The 21,393-nt window shown below is 42.4% G+C and overlaps 1 protein-coding gene across 3 annotated transcripts in view; it reads right to left on the reverse strand.

The window, feature by feature from the left end:
• TSPAN12 (tetraspanin 12) overlaps positions 1–1,194 on the reverse strand; it is a 65,438-nt gene extending 64,244 nt beyond the window's left edge. The window contains exons 1-2 of one of the 3 annotated variants that reach the window (XM_081243864.1): positions 1,176–1,194; positions 766–934 (exon numbers count right to left, since the gene is read on the reverse strand). The gene's annotated coding sequence lies outside the window, so the exon portion shown is untranslated. Of the gene's footprint in view, positions 1–765; positions 1,133–1,175 lie in introns of those variants that run through there. The other 2 variants (XM_081243863.1, XM_081243862.1) reach the window with 2 other exon arrangements.
• Between the last annotated feature and the right edge of the window lie 20,199 nt (positions 1,195–21,393).

Raw genomic sequence — 21,393 nt, forward strand, 5'->3', positions numbered from 1 at the left:
TGGGAACAGAAAAGATTGTCTCCCCGGATGAATGAAGGCGCGCAGTAAACTCGGGTTCTCAGGGGACACGCGGCGGTGTCCTGTGAATTCTGATGAGACGCTCTTTAAAACTTCCCTCAGTCCACGCCCCTCCTCGGGGAGAGCTCTGCTCCGAACTGTCCCGAAGGTTGGAAACCACACTCCCGCACCCCCACCCCCGACCCCAGAGATGTCACAGACGCCGCCGGCGACACCGAAGGTGAGAGTGTCCCTCTCACTGGGACAGTTCCTGGGCCCCCCACCTCCGCACCCCCTTCGCCATCCCGCAGCTCGGGTGTGAACGCGGGGCACTTGAGGGGGCGCAGCGCTGAGCTGGGATTCCGCCCGGAGACTAGGGTTTCTCCGGGAGAACACGAGAAATGATGTTTGGGCCCCGGAATGATGGATTAGCCGGGGGCGGCGGGCGGGGAGCGGGGAGGGGCGCACGGGAATTAGGGCCGGTGCAGCTGTGCAGACGCCGGGTTAGTCATTCACGTCCCCCTCCCCCGGCCCCGGCCCCGGCCGCGACCCGGCTCTCCCAGCCGCCCGAGGAGCACAAAGCAGAGCGCGGTCAGCCGCCCCGCCACCCGGGCGCGCGCCCCCGGCAGGGCGCGCGGGGAAGCGCCGGCGCCGGGGAGCCCCGAAGCCAGCACTCTAAGTAGTTTAGCACACAGCGCCGCGGGCAGCCGCCGCCGGCGGGCTGGCGGGACAGCGGGCAGGAAGGACGAGAGACGCGCGGCCACTCACCGTCGGCGCTGGGCTCCGCGCCCCGATCCCGCCGGGGGACAGTCGGGGACTCACTGCGGGGGCTCATCGGGGCAGCGACGCTCCTCCTGGAAAGCCGCAGGGCTGCATTGACTCCAACTGGAGAAGCTTCCTTCTCTTCCTCTCCCCCCGCCGCCGCCGTCGCCGCCTCCTGGGAAAAGGGGGAAAAAAAAAAGTCCTGGGCAGCAGTTGCTGGAAAGTCTCTGCTAAGCCACCTCCCAGCGCCGCTGTCCCTCCCAAGTCCTCGCCAAGTCCGGACGAGGCAGCGGCGGCAGCCAGGGCCAGCTGCACGAACTCTCAGCGCATGCTCGGGCCGCCGGCTGCCCGGGTTGGATCCTAGTGGGTGTTTCTGGTCCCCTCACGCGGCGTGAGCCCCCGAAGGGACGCCTCACCTCTACAAGGGCCAGAGGGAGAAAAAACCTAGGGACTTTGGAGAAGTCCGCGCAGCAAGCCCCTTAAAAATGGTGGTGTCGGAGGAGGGGAGGCTGGGTTATAACCATAGGGAACAGGCTTTTATTATATGAAAATATTTGTGTTTGAGAAGGGGGGTGAAGGAGTGGCCCAACCCGATTCCTGCAATGAGAAACTAGTTTTCACAACCTTTCTAGAACCACCTCCTGCGATTTGTCACTAACATGGTGCCCTGTGCTCCTTCTGATTGCTTTGTTGCCCTCCCTGATTTTAAAAAAAACAGTTCTTTCCCACTTCCATGGTGCACTAATAGCATTTACTTACACCCCAGGGTAGACGTGTGGAGATCTGACGGCCAGAATAGGAATGTTTAACTCTTTCACAAGTAATGCAAAGTTTCACAAATTTTCTCCCAATAGGATTGTTTGAGTTTTCACTGGGTAATTTATCTTGAATTGTGTATATGGTAATGGGTTTTGAATTTTTTTACCAAAAAATTCAGGAAGTATTCATAGTAGGAGACTACACTTCTAAAAGTACCTTCCCTTTTGAAAGTAAGAAACTTCAGACATAAAATATGGTCGACTTTTGATGTTTTATGCCTTGTGATAGTCCACATTTCTGATTACTTCTGTGTGCATTGTGTGGCAAATAAAGCTTCACTAACAAATATGAATTACTTGAAATATAAACAACATCTTTGAGAAAACCTAATAATAGGAGTCCTCCTTAAATTTCCTTGTGGGGGGGGGAATAAAATGGAGTCCTGTGTCCATCACCTCCTGTCTAGAGTCAGTTGCTACAAGACCAGGGCGACGAAGAAACACACACTCTCATGTGGAGAGAAGTAAAATTAAGACCCAAAGAGAACTTGAGTGTCCTGGGTTATGGGAGGAAAAGTCTTGGCAAGCCCATCACTAAGCTGTGTGTAAGGCAGCAAGCTCCAAAGAGCCCGAAAGCCATCAACTCCAAATACCAAGAAAAATGTCCACTCATCCATCAAACGACACTACCTCTGGCAACAGAGTATCTTCTGGAGTCCTAGAGAAGAGCAAAGAAACCCACTTTTATCCTCGGTTACTGCTCAAATTAGGGTGTATGCCAGTTACAAGCAGAGGGCTGCTGGAACCACCCACCATCTGAATGCTGTTGGTGCCACACACTCCTCTGAGTGACAGAAAAATCCCCACATTGAGGGCAGTCTATGACTGCCATTAAAACTGACAGAAAGTGCAAATCATTCCCAGGTCTCTGAACAGAGATCCTCTTCTATTTCTAGAAAGCAGTGAAGTACCTTTTAATTCATAAACCTTGAAGGGCCCTAGAATAATAACATTTTAGAGGAAGATGCTTTAGAAGTACATCTCCCACCACCCCCGCCCGCTTTTAGTAAATGAGGACTATACAGCCAAGAGAAGTTTTAAAAGTTGCTCATTTACCCCTCTAGTTAAATCAGATCCCAAGCTAAAATCCAGAATCATACTCTCTAACTAGTTCAGTGATTCTCAAAATTGCTGTATATTAGAACCACTTAGGGAGTTTTGGACAAATCCTAATGCTCAGGCTATAACCCACACCAATTAAATTGGAATCTCTGCAGATGTGGCCTGGGCATCCAGAATTTTCAAAGTTTGCAGGGTGATTCTAATCTGCAGCAGAGTTTGAAAACCACTGCAACTAACATTTTACAGATGTCTTAAAATGAGCAAAGGAGTTTTCTTCAGGTTTAGTCGGATCAAATCCCTCACCTGTGAATTGATACCTGGGATTATTCCTATGTTAGAAGTTAAGAAGAAAACAGAGCTGCAGTTACTGTTCTAATATTCCTGAAGAATGGTATATCAAAGTCTGTGATCAACATCTCAGCAGGGGAAACCTCACCATATTTGAGGCATTGCAGAACTGGGTAGTTTTAAGGTTAAACCTGGCCATACCTCCCTATAACTGGTACCACTCACTTCTAGTTCTTCTGCCTTTTGGAATCCACAGCATGAGCAATCCTTCTCCCATATGACAGCCCTTCAACTCCTGAGGGCAGCTGCTAGTCCCCTCCTCTCCAAGTCTTCTCTTCTCTAGGATCGTAGAAGCACAGTAAGACTTGACATCACAGCTGTCATTCTGTCGGCTCTACATTTTTCTCTGTGAGAATAACGTTTTTGTGCACAAAGGTAGGATAGAAAAATCCCCAAATGGGCATGACAGTTTGAATGTAGAATAACACATTAGGAAGGCAGAATGGTCTGTTCATTGCCCATGAAGTAGGAACCCAGTTCTCTGGCCATGTATACTTCACTCAGTACCTTTGAGTGTGTGGCCACATGCTGAAGATACTAAGAATAAGATGGGTCCCCGTCCTTCAAGAAAAGGCAAAACTCTTCTTTTCCGTTTAGAAAACAATAGCAGCTACTATTTACGAGCAATCTCATCTCATTCACTCATTTGTCTCCATCTTATTGCACTCATTCTGCTCAAGTTGTGCAGAGGGAAGGAGTTGCATAGGTATTTGGTAGGATGGCTGAATTTCTATTGCTTCTTGGTATATACCCTTACAGTACACCTGCAACGGTCCTTCACAATCAACACAGGAAAGAGACCTAATATGTTTTGAGAAGTACTATGTGTCTGACATAATAGGTGCTTCTCATAAACTGTCTTATTAATTCCTCATAACGACACAGTTGGATACTGAGACTCGGAGAGTTGATTTCTCCAGGGCCATACTGGTAGTAAGAAAAGAAAGTGAGATTCTAAGATCGGTCTGACTCTTTCCACTGTTAATCTACATTACAATAATATTTCAAATCTTGGTGGGAATTCACTGACAAGCTTCAAGAATAAAAATATTCCAGGCAATTATTATTACTTCTTGAGCATATGAGGCTGAATTTCAAATATGTATACTCAAACTATGACTGGCGAATCTACTTTCACCTTTTACTTCTGAAAGAGTATACTCAGACCTGAGAAAAGCCTTTCAGCACTAAATTACATAGATTTCACTCACTACCAGCTTAAGGTTGGCAAATATAAAATGCAGGACGCCCATTTAGATTTGCATTTCAGATCAACAACAAACAATGTTTCAGCATAAGGATGTCCCAAATATTACATGGGAAAAGTATAACATTGGACAAACACATACTAAAAAATTATTCATTGTTTATCTGAAATTCAAACTTAACTGTGCATCCTACATTTTTATTTGCTAATGCTGACAATCCTATGCAAACTAGAAAATTCAACTCAAAGTACTACAACAATAATGATATAAGTAAATATATAATTTCACATAACAGTGTATTCAAAAATAGCAATCTATCCAGTCAGCAATGACATCGGTTCTTTTTCCAGCATGCTCTTTTGATATACACAGTGTGTCCACTAATGTCCTTGGGCTACATCTTCTCACACTCACAAGATAACTGTGCAAATCCAGGCACTACATACAGTTATCACTTCTTCTAGAGAAGGAAGAAATGCTTCCCACCTATGGCTCTTCCTTATGATCAAGGAACCCTCTCCCAGAAGTTTTGCAGCAGGTTATCTGTTATGACTCATAGGCTAGAACCCTGTCATATACTGATGTATGCATGGATTATTGGCAAGGCTATGGGTCAGCCATGAGTGGTTTAAAGCAATCAAGATGCCTTCCCTGTGCCTGGAGCGACTCTCCTCTGAAGCACACGGCCAAACAGAGGAGGGTAGATAATAGAAAATAATCCAATTTTTGTTTGAACTGTGGGGTAGAGAAAAAAATGGGTGCTGCCGTCTTCTCTCGCATTCACTGCTGAAACAACCCAGCTCTCAGCCAACAATTTCTGTGGCACTACTCAGCAAAGGCCCTTAGTTCCTGAGAGAACCACTGAAGCAGGAACCTCCTGGCAACAGTGAAGAACCCTAAGAAAACCCAGATCACATCATTTCCATCCCATGCCATCAGCTTACATCCTGTACCCACATTTGCCTTTGTACACCATATGATTGAATAGAGAACTGTCCAGGAGCGAGCATGAGCATTTCAATGAGAAAGCAGGTTTTGGCAGTGGTGCCCCACTCTGCCCAGCCCGTCCTACGGGTTCTGCGGGCCGGTGTGAAGAAGTGCCCTTCTGGGGGCTCTTCTGCCCCTCGACAGGGTTTTGAAGTTGGAGTCACAGGGGCCAATAACTCATCACGCCAGCACTTTGGAGGCTGCTGCTCTGCCGGCAACTCTGTGGAGTCCTTCATCTCCCGAACACTCAGAGCTGAGCAGGGAAGGAAACAAGGCTGGACAGAGTGTAGCCCTGGGACTGGGACAGTGGATTTCGGTCAGAAGACATGAACTTGCAACCTACTATTTTCTAGTAGCCTCTTTGAACTCATGCTTAATGATGTATGACTCATAGGGCTATTGTAAGGATCATTTTTAAAAAAAAATACATGATATAAATGGAGAGAGACCTTCAAGATGGTGGAAGAGTAAGACGTGGAGATCACCTTCCTCCCCACAAATACATCAGAAATACATCTACACGTGGAACAACTCCTACAGAACACCTACTAAACGCTGGCAGAAGACCTCAGACCACCCAAAAGGCAAGAAACTCCCCACATACCTGGGTAGGGCAAAAGAAAAAAGAAAAAAGAATAAACAGAGACAAAAGGATAGGGGTGGGACCTGCACCAGTGGGACGGAGCTGTGAAGGAGGAAAGGTTTGCACACACTAGAAGCCCCTTCCCGGGCGGAGGCTGTGGGTGGTGGTGGGGGGGAAGCTTTGGAGCCGCGGAGGAGAGCGCAGCCACAGGGGTGCGGAGGGCAAAGCGGAGAGATTCCCGCACAGAGGATCGGTGCTGACCAGCACTCACCAGCCTGAGAGGCTTGTCTGCTCACCCGCCAGGGCAGGCGGGGGCTGGGAGCTGAGGCTCAGGCTTCGGAGGTCGGATGCCAGGGAGAAGACTGGGAGTGGCTGCGTGAACACAGCCTGCAGGGGGCTAGTGCGCCACGGCTAGCTGCGAGGGAGTCCGGGAAAAGGTCTGGAGCTGCCTAAGAGGCAACAGACCATTGTTTCAGGGTGCACGGGGAGAGGGGTTTCGGAGAGCCGCCTAAACGAGCTCCAGAGACGGGCGCGAGCCGTGGCTACCAGCGCGGACCCCAGAGATGGGCGTGAGACGCTAAGGCTGCTGCTGCCGCCACCAAGAAGCCTGTATGCAAGCACAGGTCACTATCCACACCTCCCCTCCCGGGAGCCTGTGCAGCCCGCCATTGCCAGGGTCCCGTGATCCAGGGACAACTTCCCCGGGAGAACCCACGGCGCGCCTGAGGCTGCTGCAACGTCACGTCGGCCTCTGCCGCCGCAGGCTCGCCCCACATCCATACCCCTCCCTCCCTCTGGCCTGAGTGAGCCAGAGCCCCCAAATCAGCTGCTCCTTTAACCCCATCCTGTCTGAGCGAAGAACAGATGCCTTCAGGCGACCTACATGCAGAGCTGAACCCCGAGAGCTGTGCAAACAAAGAAGAGAAAGGGAAATCTCTCCCAGCAGCCTCAGGAGAAGCGGATTAAATCTCCTCAATCAACTTGATGTACCCTGCATCTGTGGAATAGCTGAATAGACAACGAATCATCCCAAATTGAGGCGGTGGACTTTGGGAGCAATGATATACATATTTTTTTCCTTTTTCTCTTTTTGTGAGTGTGTATGTGTATGCTACTTTGTGTGATTTTGTCTGTATAGCTTTGCTTTTACCATTTGTCCTAGGGTTCTGTTTGTCTGTTTTCTTGTTGTTCTTTTGGTTTGGTTTGGTTTTTTTTTTAGTATAGTTTTTAGTGCTTGTTCTCATTGGTGGATTTGCTTTTGGTTTCATTGCTCTCTTCTTTCTTCTTCTTTTTTCTTTTTTTAATTACTTTTTAATTTTTAATTTTTTAAAATTATTTTTTAGTTTTTAATTTTTATTTTAATAACTTTATTTTTTTATTTTTTTTTATTTTTTCTCCCTTTTCTTCTGAGCTGTGTGGCTGACAGCGTCTTGGTGCTCTGGCCAGGTGTCAGGCTTCTGCCTCTGAGGTAGGAGAGCCGAGTTCAGGACATGGTTCCACCAGAGACCTCCCAGCTCCACGTAATATCCAAAGGCAAAAGCTCTCCCAGATATCTCCATCTCAACGCTAAGACCCAGCTCCACTCAACAACCAGCAAGCTACAGTGCTGGACACCCCATGCCAAAAAACTAGCAAGACAGGAACGTACCACCACCCATTAGCCGAGACGCTGCCTAAAATCATAAAAAAGGTCACAGACATGCCCAAACACACCACCGGATGCAGTCCTGCCCATCAGAAAGACAAGATCCAGCCTCATCCACCAGAACACAGGCACCAGTCCCCTCCACCAGGAAACCTACACAACCCACTGAACCAACCTTAGCCACTGGGGACAGACACCAAAAACAATGGGAACTATGAACCTGCAGCCTGCAAAAAGGAGACCCCAAACACAGTAAGTTAAGCAAAATGAGAAGACAGAGAAACACACAGCAGATGAAGGAGCAAGGTAAAAATCCACCAGACCTAACAAATAAAGAGAAAATAGTCAGTCTACCTGGAAAAACATTCAGAGTAATGATTCTAAAGATGATCCAAAATCTGGGAAATAGAATGGAAAAAATACAAGAAACGTTCAACAAGGACCTGGAAGAACTAAAGAGCAAACAAAAAATGATGAACAACACAATAAATAAAATTAAGAATTCTCCAGAAGGAATCAATAGCAGAATAACTGAGGCCGAAGAATGCATAAGTGACCTGGAAGATAAAATAGTGGAAATAACTACTGCAGAGCAGAATAAAGAAAAAAGAATGAAAATAATTGAGGATAGTCTCAGAGACCTCTGGGACAACATTAAACACACCAACATTCGAATTATAGGGGTCCCAAAAGAAGAAGAGAAAAAGAAAGGGAATGAGAAAATATTTGAAGAGATTATAGTTGAAAATTTCCCTAATACGGGAAAGGAAATAGTTAATCAAGTCCAGGACGCACAGAGAGTCCCATACAGGATAAATCCAAGAAGAAACACACCAAGACACATATTAATCAAACTATCAAAATTAACAACAAAGAAAGAATATTAAAAGCAGCAAGGGAAAAACAAGAAATAATATACAAGGGAATGACCATAAGGTTAAACAGCTGATCTTTCAGCAGAAACTCTGCAAACCAGAAGGGACTGGCAAGACATATTTAAAGTGATGAAAGGGAAAAACCTACAACCAAGATTACTCTACCCAGCAAGGATCTCATTCAGATTTGATGGAGAAATTAAACCTTTTACAGATAAGCAAAACTAAGAGAATTCAGCACCACCAAACCAGCTTTACTACAAATGCTAAAGGAACTTCTCTAAGCAGGAAAAACAAGAGAAGGAAAAGACCTACAATAACAAAGCCAAAACAATTAAGAAAACGGTAATAGGAACATACATATCGATAATTACCTTAAATTTAAATGGATTAAATGCTCCAACCAACAGACATAGACTGGCCTAAGACATAGACATAGACTGAAAGTGAGGGGATGGAAAAAGATATTCCATGCAAATGGGAATCAAAAGAAAGCTGGAGTAGCAATTCTCATATCACACAAAATAAACTTTAAAATAAAGACTATTACAAGAGACAAAGAAGAACGCTGCATAACAATCAAGGGATCAGTCCAAGAAGAAGATATAACAATTGTAAAATTTATGCATCCAACATAGGAGCACCTTAGTACCTAAGGCAAATGCTAACAGCCATAAAAGGGGAAATTGACAGTAACACAATCATAGTAGAGGACTTTAACACCCCACTTTCACCAATGGACAGATCATCCAAAATGTAAATAAATAAGGAAACACAAGCTTTAAATGGCACATTAAGCAAGATGGACTTAATTGATATTTATAGGACAGTAAATCCAAAAATAACAGAATACACTTTTTTCTCAAGTGCTCAAGGAACATTCTCCAGGATAGATCATATCTTGGGTCACAAAACAAGCTTGGTAAATTTAAGAAAATTGAAATCATATCAAGTATCTTTTCCAACCACAATGCTATGAGATTAGATATCAATTACAGGACAAAATCTGTAAAAAAATACAAACACATGGAGGCTAAACAATACACTACTTCATAACCAAGAGATCACTGAACAAATCAAAGAGGAAATCAAAAAATACCTAGAAACAAATGACAATGGAAACACAACAACCCAAAACCTGTGGGATGCAGCAGAAGCAGTTCTAAGAGGGAAGTTTATAGCAATAAAATCCTACCTCAACAAACAAGAAACATCTCAAATAAACAACTTAACCTTACACCTAAAGCAATTAGAGAAAGAAGAAGAAAAAAACCCAAAGTTAGCAGAAGGAAAGAAATCATAAAGATCAGAACAGAAATAAATGAAAAAGAAATGAAGGAAACGATAGCAAAGATCAATAACACTAAAAGCTGTTTCTTTGGGAAGATTAACAAAATTGATAAACCATTAGCTAGTCTCATCAAGAAAAAAAGGGAGAAGACACAAATCAATAGAATTAGAAATGAAAAAGGAGAAGTAACAACTGACACTGCAGAAATTCAAAGGATCATGACAGATTACTACAAGAAATTCTATGCCAATAAAATGGACAACCTGGAAGAAATGGACAAATTCTTAGAAAAGCACAAACTTCTGAGACTGAACCAGGAAGAAATAGAAAATATGAACAGACAAATCACAAGCACTGAAATTGAAACTGTGATTAAAAATCTTCCAACAGGGGCCTCCCTGGTGGCGCAGTGGTTGAGAGTCCGCCTGCCGATGCAGGGGATACGGGTTCGTGCCCCGGTCTGGGAGGATCCCACATGCCGCGGAGCGGCTGGGCCCGTGAGCCATGGCCGCTGGGCCTGCGCGTCCGGAGCCTGTGCTCCGCAACGGGAGAGGCCACAGCAGTGAGAGGCCCACGTACCGCAAAAAGAAAAAAAAAAAAAAAAAAAAAAAAAAAAAAAAAAATCTTCCAACAAACAAAAGCCCAGGACCAGATGGCTTCACAGGCAAATTCTATCAAACAGTTTGAGAAGAGCTAACACATATCCTTCTCAAACTCTTCCAAAATATAGCAGAGGGAGGAACACTACCAAACTCATTCTACAAAACCACCATCACCCTGATACCAAAACCAGTCAAAGATGTCACAAAGAAAGAAAACTACAGGCCGATATCACTGATGAACATAGGTGCAAAAATCCTCAATGAAATACTAACAAACAGAATCCAACAGCACATTAAAAGGATCATATACCATGAACAAGTGGGGTTTAACCCAGGAATGCAAAGATTCTTCAATATATGCAAATCAATCAATGTGATACACCATATTAACAAATTGAAGGATAAAAACCATATGATCATCTCAATAGATGCAGAAAAAGCTTTTGACAAAATTCAACACCCATTTATGATTAAAAACCCACCAGAAAGTAGGCATAGAGGGAACTTACCTCAACATAATAAAGGCCATATATGACAAACCCACAGCCAATATCATTCTCAATGGTGAAAAACTGAAACCATTTCCACTAAGATCAGGAACAAAACAAGGTTACCCAGTCTCACCACTATTATTTAACATAGTTTTGGAAGTTTTAGCCTCAGTAATCAGAGAAGAAAAAGAAATAAAAGGAATCCAAATTGGAAAAGAAGAACTAAAGCTGTCACTGGTTTGCAGATGACATGATATTATATAGAGAGAATCCTAAAGACTCTACCAGAAAACTACTAGAGCTGATCAATGAATTTGGTAAAGTAGCAGGATACAAAATTAATGCACAGAAATCTCTTGCATTCGTCTAATGATGAAATATCTAAAAGAGAAATTAAGGAAACACTCCCATTTGCCATTGCAACAAAAAGAATAAAATACTTAGGTATAAACCTACCTAAGGAGACAAAAGACCTGTATGCAGAAAACTATAAGACACTGATAAAAGAAATTAAACATGATACAGATGGAGTGATATATCATGTTCTTGGATTGGAAGAACAACATTGTGAAAATGACTGTAGTACCCAAAGCAATCTACAGATTCAATGCAATCCCTATCAAACTACCAATGGCATTTTTCATAGAACTAGAACAAAAAACTTCACAATTTGTATGGAAACACAAAAGACCCCGAATAGCCAAAGCAATCTTGAGAAAGAAAAATGGAGCTGGAGGAATCAGGCTCTGGGACTTCAGACTATACTACAAAGCTACAGTAATCAAGACATTTTGGTACTGGCACAAAAACAGAAATATAGATCAATGGAACAGGATAGAAAGCCTAGAGATAAACCCATGCACATATGGTCACTTTATCTTTAATAAATGAGGCAAGAATATACAATGGAGAAAAGACATCCTCTTCAGTAAGTGGTGCTGGGAAAACTGGACAGCTTCATGAAAAAGACTGAAATTAAAACACTCCCTAACACCATACACAAAAATAAACTCAAAATGGATTAAAGACTTAAATGTAAGGCCAGACACTATAAAACTCTTAGAGGAAAACACAGAAAGAACACTCTATGATATAAATCACAGCAAGATCCTTTTTGACCCACCTCCTAGAGAAATGGAAATAAAAACAAAAATAAACAAATGGGACCTAATGAAACTTAAAGATTTTGCACAGCAAAGGAAACCATAAACAAGATGAAAAGACAACCCTCAGAATGGGAGAAAATATTTGCAAATGAAGCAACTGACAAAGAATTAATCTACAAAATTTACAAGCAGCTCATGCAGCTCAATATCAGAAAAACAAACAACCCAGGCCAAAAATGGACAGAAGACATAAATAGATATTTCTCCAAAGAAGATATACAGATTGCCAACAAACACATGAAAGAATGCTCAACATCACTAATCATTAGAGAAATGCATATCAAACTACAATGAGGTATCACCTCACACCAGTCAGAATGGCCATCATCAAAAAATCTACAAACAATAAATGCTGGAGAGGGTGTGGAGAAAAGGGAACCCTCATGCACTGTTGGTGGGAATGTAAATTGGTACAATCGCTATGGAGAACAGTATGGAGGTTCCTCAGAAAACTAAAAATAGAGCTACCATATGACCCAGCAATCCCACTACTGGTCATACACCCTGAGAAAACCATAATTCAAAAAGAGTCATGTGCCAAAATGTTCATTGCAGCACTATTTACAATAGCCAGGACATGGAAGCAACCTAGGTGTCCATCGACAGATGAATGGATAAAGAAGATGTGGTGCATATATACAGTGGACTATTACTCAGCCATAAAAAGAAACGAAATTGAGTTATTTGTAGTGATGTGGATGGACCTAGAGTCTGTCATGCAGAGTGAAGTAAGTCAGAAAGAGAAAAACAAATACCACATGGTAACACATATATATGGAATCAAAAAAAATGATTATGAAGAACCTAGGGGCAGGACAAGAATAAGACACAGACGTAGAGAATGGACTTGAGGACACGGGGAGGGGGAAGGGTAAGCTGGGATGAAGTGAGAGAGTGGCATGGACTTATATATACTACCAAATGTAAAATAGATAGCTAGTGGGAAGCAGCCACATAGCACAGGGAGATCAGCTCTGTGCTTTGTGACCACCTAGAGGGGTGGGATAGGGAGGGTGGGAGGGAGGGAGATGCAAGAGGGAAGAGATATGGGAACATATGTATATGTATAACTGATTCACTTTGTTATAAAGCAGAAACTAACACACCATTGTAAAGCAATTATATTCCAATAAAGATGTTAAAAAACAATTGTCCAAATTAGCACTCTTGTATAAAGTCCTAGAAGAATTTCCTCTTAACGTTTATCCAAACCCATCCTCTGTACAAAGTTCAGAGATTTGTATTCATTTCACTGGCTAACATTTGTACAAATAATCCAGTCCTATTCGGTAAATATTTATTGAATTGTTACTACAAACTCAGAACTGTGCTAGGAGATAGCAAAAGTTCTAACTTAACTTTGACTCTCAAAGAACTTATAACATCATCAGCATACTTTCTCTTCAGAAAGTGAAACTTACAGAACTTAAGAACTCGTTCCCCTTATAAAAAGTCTTAATTGACAGTTCTTTGAAACAAACTATAAAGAAAAGGAAGGAATATAACTTCCATTTACAAACAGCTGCCAAACCCTACTTTTCTTAGAAAGATCCCTCAGGAGTTAACTCCATTATCTGATGACATCAGCTTCTTATCATGTCCCCAATGCAACAGCTAGGAGAAACAAACCAATATTTACCATGAATATTAGACATTTGTCTTCATCTGCTACCTCTTCAATTCACTTGCCATGTTTTAAAACTTTTAGTTTACTCCAACAGGGCATTAATAAAACATTTATTTATTTATGCTAGATACAAATATTTAATTTTTAAAATTATTTGCAGTCAGCTAATCCAAACTCTTGAGTGTCCTCAACCTACCACATATAAACTATTTTATGTAACAAAAACAACTGTGATTTTGTGATTATAGTTCAGCCTTTACAAAAGTTCTATTGTTGAAATTTAGACTTTCTATTTTTATGTTATTATTGTGTGTATGTGTATTAGCCATAACCACGGGTGGCAGACTAGAGATGTAGTGAATTTTCATTTCATATTTCATGGTGTGAATGTTGAAGGATTGACTGATGAATAAGAAAAAAAGCTAGCATTCCTGCTTTCTTTCAGTGATGATACTGCTTTTTCTTTTTTCATTCCTAAGAACTAACAACTGCCATTATGTTTTACTATCTTTGTATTATCACTATTCTTTCTTAGAAAGTAGTCTCAGATAGCTAGTATTCACAGTAATAAAGGAAAAGATATCATGACAGGGACATAAGTCATCCATACGTAACTCATACAGGTAGTTTTAATAACTTACAAGAATTTCTATTATCTTAATTTATTTCTTAGCATTATCAGGAATATTCCTCACTGTAACTGACTAGAAAAAAAGACTTGGGATGTAATATGCTTGTTTTAGAAAACGTATTTCCAAAATGACTAGTAGGAACTGAATTATGTGTTTTCCTTGTGAGTTTTATACTGATGGTGTTTTATGAGCCCCAGTCACCTTAGCATTGGGTCACAGAAAGGAAACTTCTAAGTCTGCCAAGGTGGAAATGAGTTGGTTCTCACTTCAGAGAAAGTGGCTTCAAATGTGGCAGCAACCAGCATGGGCTGCAAGGCTGACCATATGTTAACTTAATTAACTAGGTCCTAAGATCCATTCCTTAGATCAGACATAAAAATGAGAATGTAACATCTGAAAGCTTATGTTACTTAAGCTTACTCTCTGTCTCGACCTTTTCTTTCTTTTACGGTCCCCAACTTGCACATGTACTAAGAACATTATAATCATTTCTCCTCTTCCCTCCCCTCCACAAACTTCACTCTATTCAGGCCGGTGTCGCCAACTATCCCATGAACTTAATGTATTTGCTGTACATCCAAAGTTTCACAAACGTGCCTCATTCAGTTATGGGAGTGGACAGGGATGGCCAGAACCTGAAAATTAGACCAATCAATTAGGGTGTGACTGGAACTTGAGTGAAGAACCATCAAAGGGCAATGTAAATTCAGGCAGCCAAGCGGAACCAAGAATGAGGGGAATGTATTGGCAAGGGCGAGGTGGAAATCTCAGCAGGAAGACAGATGGCAGCGTCAGTGAGGCCCAGCAAATGGTAACAGGCAGGTGCCCTGGCAGACAGACAGAACCCAGTGGCACAGGAGCTGGGCAGCAAAATCACGAAAAGTTTCCCAGAACAAGAAGAGGACCTGCCTCCCCCCACACATCAAGGTGATTTAGCTACTCTCTGCCAAGGCCCAGTCGGTGAGGCTGGTCCACAGAGAGGAACGCAGGTTCCTAGAAAAGCATGATTCAAGAACAAGAACCACAGTCCCAGAGAAATTCCTCTAGTTTCTACTTTATTTTATTTTATTTTATTTTTTATTTTTATTTTTTGTGGTACGCGGGCCTCTCACTGTTGTGGCCTCTCCCGTTGCGGAGCACAGGCACCAGATGCGCAGGCTCAGTGGCCATGGCTCACGGGCCCAGCCACTCAGCGGCATGTGGGATCTTCCCGGACCGGGGCATGAACCCGCGTCCCCTGCATCAGCAGGCGGACTCTCAACCACTGCGCCACCAAGGAAGCCCCTAGTTTCTACTTTTAAGAGTCATAATATTAAGATTACAAAAGCTTCTGGTTTCCAGATTAGGAAGATCTTAAACGCTGGGCTAAGGAGTTGGCCCTTTATTCAGAGGCAATGGCAGCCACTGAAGGGTTTTGACGTGATCAGAAGAATAATATAACCAACAACAGCAGAGGTTTAGAGTCAGACCCGGATTGGAATGCTGGCTTCTCACTCGCTGGTAATGTGATAATGAGCAAATGATCTCACCTCCATAAGTCTCAGTTTCTTTATCTGTATACCTACCTCCTAAAGTGGTCATGAGTATTATGTCATATGTGAGGGGCCTAAATTTAGCTGGGGTCACACTGTCCTTTGAGGTTTAAGTAGAATAGGCTGAGCCTCTTTCCCGCAAGCAGTGGGTAAACTTGTTTTCCCCTTGTCATCCCTATGGAGATTCTTGAGATGGGAAAAGAATGGGAAACAGTACTTCTAAAGTTCTGAATCAGTTTACGGGTCACCTTGTCGCCCCATGTATTCTTTTCTCTAAAGGGTGACGACCTTCAGAAAAAGATCCCTTCTCTCTCCAAGTATTGCCAGTACAAGCCTCCATTCGTAGCTGCCTTTGAAGTCTCAAAGAATCTGAGACGATTTTTGTAGCAGCAACACAAACAACTCAGAAACAAATATTAGAAATCCTGTGGCTATTCTAGTACTACTTATTTCTTCCTGGTTGACTTTTCCTGAAGTTTCCATGTTGACTGACCCCCTCAGTGGTTTATACTCCAATCACAAATTCCTAGTCATTTCCCATGCAGACGACATAGCTATCTTTTTTGTCTTATAGTCTTCTATCAAACTCTGCTCTAGAGGTCTCAGCTTTCAGACAATTCTCTTCCTAACAGAAATTCTGATGCAAGGAACTTAGCAAGAGATTAGCAGATCAGATTAAGATATAGCGTAGAGTATAGACAGTTTTCGGGAGAACCTGGGATTAAGATATCTGGGAGGAGGGTGTCCCCCGTGGCGCAGTGGTTGAGAGTCTGCTTGCCAATGCAGGGGACGCGGGTTCGTGCCTCGGCCCGGGAAGATCCCACATGCCGCGGAGCGGCTGGGCCCGTGGGCCATGGCCGCTGAGCCTGCACGTCCGGAGCCTGTGCTCCGCAATGGGAGAGGCCACAACAGTTGAGGGGCCCGCGTACCGCAAAAAAAAAAAAAAAAAAAAGATAGCTGGGAGGAGTCATTCTGGGATCAGAACAAATAGCAGACCCTGACCTTGGAAGTTTCCTTCCAAGAAGCTACATTTTGATTGGATTAGGTTATTGAGGACTATTTGCCTGGTGGCATTACTGAAAACAGTATAGGCAACAGCAGCCAATTCGTGGAGTTTACCAGCTGTCTGTGGTCAAGGACAGAGTAGAAGAGAGCCTTACCCGTCCCATTGTCACCCCAGGCTGGCGGGGGCACACCCAGAGCTGTGCCATCCTGAGGAGCAACATGAGAGGCTTAACACCGTGCTGGGAAATGGACTTCACTCAAATGATCCAGGCAATCGCTCAACAAATAAAGAAGCAAATAACAATAACAAGCCCCAAAGTGGGAGGGAGTGACCAGAACCTAGAGTTGCACAGTGAATTATCTAAAATACCTAGTTTCCCACAACAACAAAAAAAATGTTGAGGCCTGAAAAGAAACAGGAAAGTGTGACTCATACACCAGGGAAAAAAAGCAGGACAACAGCAACTGCTTGTGACAGCGACCTGATGTGGGTCTAACAGAAAGAGATGTCAAAGTAACCATTATAAATATGCTCACAGAACAAAAGGAAGTATGACTAGAGAAGTGCAGGAAGGAGGGATGGCAGTGTCACGTCATATAGATAACATCAATAAAATGATACAAATGATAAAAGCCAAATGTTTTTAAGTGTTCTAGACTCAATGATACATTTTATATTTATACATATAAATACATTTCATATAAACAAATATATATATAAAACAACACATTATATCCATGAAATGTGTTGTTGGTCCCATAACATATAGAAATATTATTGTAATGTGTTGTTGGTCCCATAACATATAGAAATATTATTGTAATATGTTGGCCAATAACAGCAGAAGGAGGTGGGTGGGAGCAAAACTATAACAGGCTAAGGAAATGACTATAGGTGATAAAGTAATTATTTTATAAAATAGAAAGGAAAGAAGGAAGGGAGGGAGGAAGAGAGGAAGGGAGGAAGGGTTTCCCCTGTCTACTTCATCAAAGATATTGACACCAGCCCCTATCTTCCTTAGCAGTTACTTGCTAAGTTCCTGATGCCCTTCTGAGTTCTCAACCCCACTCTGGTGCTGAAACAAGCCTGAAGTTACAGTGCAGATGGTATAACAGGAAGGCCAAGCCTATCTGCTACCAGAGCTTCTGAGATTCCCTTTGTCCCCCAGCTGTGGCCTGTCCCTATTTTCCCGACACTGCTGGTCCAGTACTAATTATGAGCTCCTGCCTTCTTTCCCTACCTGACATTCCAATTTTGATTCTTATTTAGAGTCAGAAATCCTTCCCTAAATCCTATCTTCTTGGCTGGGCCCTAATACTATTCTTAATCTCTTTCTCTAGAGGCTAGACCTAGCTCCCTATATTTCATTTGCTTTCTTACTTTTCTGGGACCCATTGGGAATGGACCCTTAAACCACTACAGTGCTCCAACTTGCTCAACTTGGAATCTTCTCGATGTTCTTCGAGATCCCCCCACACCCATCAGCTCCCCATCACCATCAGCACCCTCCAACACACATACATACACACACTCACACACACACATTGTTCGACCTTCTTTGATACTAAAACCTGCAAGAAGCAAGTCTGGGTCTGCCTTGACCCCTCAGGCATGTACCTCAACCCCTAGAGCTGGGGCACTGTCCCCAGCTCTTTCTGATATTGACCTGTAAAGATTTGATGGCTTCTGTGTCTTTGTGTTTGGCCTAAAGTTGCATGAGTTTAACAGTGAATATTTTATTTTTTATTTTTTTTATTTTTTATTTTTGTGGTACGCGGGCCTCTCACTGTTGTGGCCTCTCCCGTTGTGGAGCACAGGCTCCGGATGCACAGGCTCAGCAGCCATGGCTCACGGGCCCAGCCGCTCCGTGGCATGTGAGATCCTCCTGGACCGGGGCACGAACCCGTGTCCCCTGCATCGGCAGGTGGACTCTCAACCACTGTGCCACCAGGGAAGCCCCTAGTTTCTACTTTTAAGAGTCATAATATTAAGATTACAAAAGCTTCTGGTTTCCAGATTAGGAAGATCTTAAATGCTGGGCTAAGGAGTTGGCCCTTTATTCAGAGCCAATGGCAGCCCAAACAGTGAATATTTTAAAGTCTCTTTTCAGGACTGATCTCACAGCTTATGGAAGTAAGCAGGTTATTAGCTTCACTCCTGAGTGAGTTTGTGACATAACTGTCTCCTTACTGTCAGGCTGGTTTTTGTTGGTTTGTTTGTTATTTTTGCTGGTTGTAGCAGGCTTGCAACAAGCTACATAGCTCTCCCCTTGCCTATACCTTGCTCTCTTTCCTGTCAAAAGCAAAGGAAGAAATCTTCTAATCTACTTTGAGCAGAAAATCAGGAGAAGCAAGATGATAGAATGGAGCTCAGAGTCAGAGGAAATATACTCTAATGGGAGTCTAGAAAAATGCATGAGCTTTAGTGTAAGGATTTCGTGTTGTCTGTTTTTGCATAAGGAGTGTGCACGTGCGTGTGCACATGTATGTGTTTTATCCATCTATGTTCTGTGTAGTTAAGGTTCTAAAATCAGTAACTCTGGTCATGTCATGAAAGTATTACTGAAATAACCTTTTGAAAAAAGTCTCTGAGAAAATATTTGAAGGAAAATTTACTTTTTGTGGATTGTGATATTCCAAATCTAATTTTGTTCTGAGCTACTTCAAGCCTATCTGGTGAGTGAAATGACCAGTGAACTGGGAAGCAGAAGACTGAGGTTCTCATCCAGATTTTTTCTGATCCAGGAAACCTAGAGTTGTTTAATGGCTCTCCACCTGGAAAAGTAGAAAGAGTTTTTCATCCCTAACATTCTATTAACTTCTTTCATTTTAATATTATAGTTCCAACTTCAAGCAATTGGACCACACATTTTAAAATTCTGTCCTTTTGAGTTCTGACAAAAATTACTAGCAATAGTAGGTGCTTTAGAGGCAAAATATTCATGACCTAACATCCTTTACTTAAATCAAAACACAAAGTGCTGATATGGAGAATGTCCTTCAATTCTATTGATAACAATAGTTCAGCGTTTTGATATTATTATGACAAATCACATCTCAATTGTTAAAGTTCAAAGTTACAACATTAGTTTACATGTTATCTTTGGTTAAAAAAACAAAAAACAATCTCCTGCTTCTCAGAGGCTTTAAAATGGTCCTCATGTTACATAAATCAAATATTTATATCTCCTCTAGGTGTATCTAGCATTTTAAGTGTTAAATTTGCTTTCTTTCTATTCTTTTATCTTTCAAGTTTGAAAATGGCTGTGAATTAAAACATACAATGGTATTATGCACCCACATTCATACTTAATCTTATAATTTTTTTGAACATTGGACATTCATAGAAGGCATAATTGTAGTTTATTAATCTGCGCTAATTAGTAGTTACTAATTTCCTCTGTTCATTCAGATTCAAGACCATAAATCATGATTCATTTTAACCCATTATTCTTTCATTTACAGGATAAAAATGACAATATTATATGATTTTTATGACTTAATAGTCATCACAAAATAATTAGTACAGCATTAATCAATTATAGTTCAGTATAAGTACATTTGAGATTCTCAATTGAATAGAATGAGGGAAAGTTCTGATTTTCAAAAGATGTTTTCTGCTAAAACGAATAGTAGTGCCAAATGTTTTAGAATTTTTTGCCATGCAGATAATAAAACTGCAACGATTGGACTAGAAATATCAAACTCATTTCAATAACTGGCTCATTCTTAAGACACACTTCCCACTTTGCGTTCTGCATCCTCTACATGAATACTGAAAAGGAAACACTTAACAAGCCCTGATGAATACAACAATTATAACACAAAAGAAATCATTAATGCATCAGAACAGAAGAGTATGGTTAAAATTAGGCTTTGGCTGTAATTATCCTCCATTTGAGAAATTTTCTTAATGTAAAAATGATAAAACAAATCATGAGTATTCACTTAGTCTAATTAGTTAGCAGCACTAAGGCACATTTAATTTAATCTGTGCCCTTTTTATATACTCTGCTCTAATGATCTTAACTATAGAAGATCTGAATATTTTACCACTTTAAACCTTTTACAATACCCACATCATAAAATCTTTCTTATATACCCTTAGCTCCTATCCCCACAAAACTCCCCCAGACCAGTTTCCTACATTGTGCTTGGTTATTTGTGCTGAAGCATTAAAAGAGGAGGGAAAGGATTAAGGAAGCATTGTGTGACTGGAGTTAGAACAGAAGGGGAATGAGGGAGGGAAGGAAGCAGGAAAGGGGGAGGGACACGAGGAGGGAGGGGGAGAAGAGGAAGAGATATTGAGGGGAGAAGGAAGAGAAAGAGAGGGGAAGGGAGGGTATGGGAGGAGGGGGAAGGGGAGAGAGGCAAGGAGGTTGAAATAAAAAAGAAAGAAAGAGGGCTTCCCTGGTGGCGCAGTGGTTGAGAGTACGCCTGCCGATGCAGGGGACACGGGCTCGTGCCCCGGTCCGGGAAGATCCCACATGCTGCGGAGCGGCTGGGCCCGTGAGCCATGGCCGCTGAGCCTGCACATCCGGAGCCTGGGCTCCGCAACGGGAGAGGCCACAACAGTGAGAGGCCCGCATACCGCAAAAAAAAAGAAAAGAAAGAAAGAAGAATCAGAAAAGGAAGAGTTAATGAGATGGCTGAACTGGAGAGAAGCAGTAACACAAAGATGGTTTTGCACTCATATCGCTCATCCGTGAGCCAAGCCTATTTTTTAAAATTATCTATCTACTTATCTATCTATGTTCCTGGC

This window comes from Mesoplodon bidens (genome assembly GCF_964165515.1).
Source record: "Mesoplodon bidens genome assembly, chromosome: 9".
Lineage (NCBI taxonomy): Eukaryota > Metazoa > Chordata > Mammalia > Artiodactyla > Ziphiidae > Mesoplodon > Mesoplodon bidens.